This window comes from Empidonax traillii, unplaced genomic scaffold (genome assembly GCF_003031625.1).
Source record: "Empidonax traillii isolate 1590-97213 ecotype Southwest subspecies unplaced genomic scaffold, ASM303162v1 scaffold175:size1888319, whole genome shotgun sequence".
Taxonomy (NCBI): domain Eukaryota; kingdom Metazoa; phylum Chordata; class Aves; order Passeriformes; family Tyrannidae; genus Empidonax; species Empidonax traillii.
Genome location: NW_020955368.1, coordinates 1,221,837 through 1,226,278, shown reverse-complemented (window position 1 = coordinate 1,226,278; position 4,442 = coordinate 1,221,837).

Genomic DNA, 4,442 nt, shown 5'->3' with positions numbered 1-4,442 from the left:
GTGTTACCCTGAGTTTTTCAGGGAAGAACTTCAGATTATGCTGATCAGCTCGGAGGGATATGGGAAGGATTGTCATGCTTGCACATAAAACTGTGTTTTGAGAAAGCCACCAGAGACACTAATTAGTGATTAGGCTATTTGAATGCTTAGGAAACAGAAAGGGGAAAGGTCAGGTTTAATTTTCAGCACAGTGGGATCATTTCCCTGTAATAGTGAGAAGTACTTTCACTATGAGAGTGAAGAGACATTTGGGGGACATGAGGCATGTTCAGCTTTCTAGTAATAGATGTTAAAATGTCTTGGGGTTTTGGCAATGCATTAGAAACACCCTTAGTAAAATGTTTTAAAGTTTTGAGTTTCTCTTTCTCCCTGCCTTACACAGTGGTTGGAAAACACTTGTTTTCTGAGAAGTCTGCAAGGGAACCAATAGTTCAGCATAGCCGAGACACGTGGTGTTGCAAGTTTTAAGGTGTTGGTGCATTTGCTCGGAAACACTCTGAGCTTTTTGTGGGTCATAATCCCACACTTTCCTTTGCCAGGTGCTCTAAGAGGGTGTTATCAGATACCTGTTCTGGAGGCTGAATCCACTGTTACTGTGCAACAGCGTGGGTTAAACCTGTGAATGGAACTTACACTTCTGGACTTAAGGTGAAATGATAAATAGTAGACTCAACAGCAATGTAATTCACAGTTGTTACGAATTGTTTTCACAACAGAAATGATCAACGCATTTCATTGATTTTTTTTTGGTTTTAAGTTGTCGTTTCTTGAAAAGTATTAAAAGCTCACTAGTTGTATCCTGCACTAATAAGGAGGAAAAGGAATTCAAGTGCTGCTGATAGTGGGCAATGTTTTGCTTTTTTACTATTGTTGGAGTTGACATTTGTATGGAATGGTACATTGCTATTGCATTATTAATGGATTATTATTTTGGATGAAAATTTTTATTTATATAAAGATTGCTGTTTTAGATTGAAGCAGAAAGCTCCATATTTAGAGCAAGTGACAATTCATTTCCTTGTTCAATGTATTTTGAAATTGTTTTATTGCCCTACTTTATTGGGATGTACTATATTTAGGAGATGCTGTATTCCTAATGAATAGGAATAGTGGAATTGGAACAAATAGTGTTTTTCTTACATTGCTGTTGGATTAGGACAAGTCAAATCACCTTTCTGTTTTTGTTTTCCATCTATGAAACAGGTGTAATGGTAATATCTTTTTAAAGTACTTCAATATCTACTGATGAAATTTTGAGACAAGCAATGCTTTGCCTTCCAGCAGCACACAGGGTGGACACTCACATAATATTTGCATCAAAAGTCCTAAAGCATTACAAAAATCCAAGTACTAGTGATTTGATAATGAAATGTTTCTAGAAACCAATACTAGAATTAGTGCTGGTGAGGTATTTTCAGATGGTTGTGGCTAATTTAGGAGTTTTTTTGGGGTAGCTAAATAGGAATATCAGCTGACTGGTTAATACCTTGATGTTGAATATTGACAGATTATCAATGTCTGGTTTAAAATTTTGAACAAAAGATGGGCCTTTGTAGAGTTGTTCAACTGTTCTGTTGGGATTCAACCGGAAGTGCAGTTTTAGCATCAACTTGGAATGTTGAAAAAGAGACAGCAACCAACTCTCCATTTCCCCAGTGAGACTATTTGTACCAATATTGGAGAACCTCTGGCCTTCTCAATTAAATTTGTAGATTGCAAACCCAAGATGTGCAAGATTGAGAATACCAGTGCAAACAGCTGTGTTTGTGCTCACCCTCAAACAGCTGAATAATTTCACTGGGTCTGCTGAAATGAATAAGGGTTTTCAGGATTAAAGTTTACGGTTTTTATCTTGTTCCTTTTGTGCATGGTTGCAGAAATTCTCCATTACCATGTGAGGTCTGAAGTGTTCTCAGGTATCTGAAAGATGATTTTTGCTCCATTTGCATGTTGTATGAAGCTGTGTGAACTGGTTTCAGGTGCAGAGTAGAGTGGATGGGACAGCTTAACACTGAAAAAGCATGAGACAGTTTAAAAAGAATCAGCCTGTACAGGTTATTCATCACAGGCCACAATGAGGCTTATCATTTATGACTTGCCAAGGACTGATCAGTTTAATCAATTGCCAGAGAAGAGCAGTTAAGTATTAAAATTGATTAAAAAAAAATTTAGGAAATCATAGTTTGAAGTACAAATTGCACCTTAGGTTTCCACAGTTTCCTTCATGTGTTACCCTGCTTCAGTTATCTACTCATATCTTGATCTCTGTAGACAACAGAGTCAGTATTTTGTTCCTGAAAATGGCCATTTGCTGAGGTCTTTTCTATATGGTTGAAACAGCCCCAAACACTTTAAAAATATATTTTAATTTTGTTGTTCAAAGAACAGGATTTTATTCTAAGAAACCCTCTATAATCTTAAAAACAAATTTCTCCGACAGTTCTCAATTTGACAGGAGTATTTTTCTTCATCTGGAGAACAAGCCAATATGGCTTAGTCTGTAAAATTTGTTTATCCAATGGTATTTTCTGTCTACACAGTGCCTGGAATATGTCTGAGCACATAAATAATAGAATAAATAGAAGTTTTTGGATCCAAACAGCTTCTGTTTATAATTCTCAGTTGGAAGTGTGTGTGTGGAGAAGGGTTCCTTTAGCTTTGAGAAACTGAATGTACGCTCTGTCTGGTAAATTATGTCATTTATTATCTTGGTAAATCTTAGAGCATCAACTACATGGCAGTTTCCCTTTAGAACAGTAAAGATTAGATGGTGTTTCTGTGGAAATCATTCAAACTTAAACACTGTTGTTCAGGTGTTTCTCTACCTTTCTCAGGTGACTGTGCTTGGGTTTTATAGAGGGAAGTTAACCAGTGAGAGTGCTGTGATGTGGTAATGACTGTGTGAACAGGAATATCTTCCCTGTGTCTTGCAAGGAAATAATGATGGTTTGAAAGCTTTTGCATGCCCTTTTATGTAGGTCTTTTATAACTTCTCTACTTTCCTTCCTGATACGTCTCCAGAAAGAGAATGGCTTGACATTTGCTTATATCTCCTCTTAAACTGTAAAATGTATGTGTATCTCTTTTGGTGCTGTGTTTATGCTGCACTGTGACAGACAAGTAGAGATAGAAGCTGATATTTAAAGAATATATTATTCTAAGTATTTATAAGCTTTTTTTTTTTTTTTTTAACATTTTTTCCTCTTTCATCCTTCATCTCTGAAGTGAGGGAGTGATATCAGGGAGTGACAGTCATTCTGACTTTTCCATATAAAGTGATTTGAATTAGATCTAATGCAGTTATTGTATCATTCCTCTGGTCCAAATAGATAGAAAAACCGAAGTCTGTGCTGTCCTTCAGTGTGAGCTGAGAGGTGCCCAGTGGAGTTCAGACTGTGAGAAGCACGCAAAGAGATCTGTTACACTGACATTGTTGTGCACAGGTTGATGTGTTTCCTCAAATGCTGGCACAGAAATGACAGAAAAGATCCTGTTTACTTTTAAGGTCAAAGTATCTGGGAAAGATTCTCTGGAGAAACAATTGCCATTTCCCATTCTACTCAATAACTGTGGGAGAGGAAATGGATTTTGCAGATTTGTACCTCCTGGGAAGTCAGCTTGAAGAAAGTAAAGGCCGTGGTAGAGTCATTGCAACATAAAAGTTAAGCAGATAAAATCCCTTAATCTATTTAAGATACACTGTATTACTTTCAACCCTACCTTGTTACACTGGTGAAGATATCAAAAACAAGGAGTGTTCATCCCTGTTGGGTCAATTAAAAATTTAACTTTTCCGATCCTGACGCGACAATATCAAAATGAGCGCAGTTGCATCCTGGCTGAGTATCAAGTTTTCTGAACCTTATTGATACTTACTTTGAATAAAGCTTAATTGAAACCAGGTCAATTTGCTATTAATTTAAACATCTCTGCCCACCTAATTACGGGAGAACTTAACTCCTGGAAGTGCTTAAAGCTTGTACAGAAAGGATTGCCTGCTCCTGCTGTGGCTGGGGGAAGTGGTATAAACCTAGAGAGGACAAGAAGTCAGGAGTAGAGTGCACAAGCTGAAGGAATAGGTAGTTTCAAGTTTCTGATTAGCATCACACAGCAAAATTAGATAAGTACAACAGATATTTTGAGCAGTTTTTAATGTCAGTCTAAGTTCTGGATGCCTGCATTTGATTTTAAGCTGTTTCAGTCTGTGTTCGACTACATCTTTACCTCTGTTCAGCATTATCTGTTGGAAAAGCACAATAGTCTAGTCTTGAGGTTCTTCATAGATTGTGATTGTCCAGATCCATCCTGGGAGAAAGGGACAGTTTGTTAGTAAGCCTGAAGATGTAAGCAGGTGTTTTCTGGGTGTAGAGATCTACAGGGTAAAATGTTAAACTGACCCTTCTCCTGGCATATGAGCAGCATGTTCTACTGAGAATTATGAA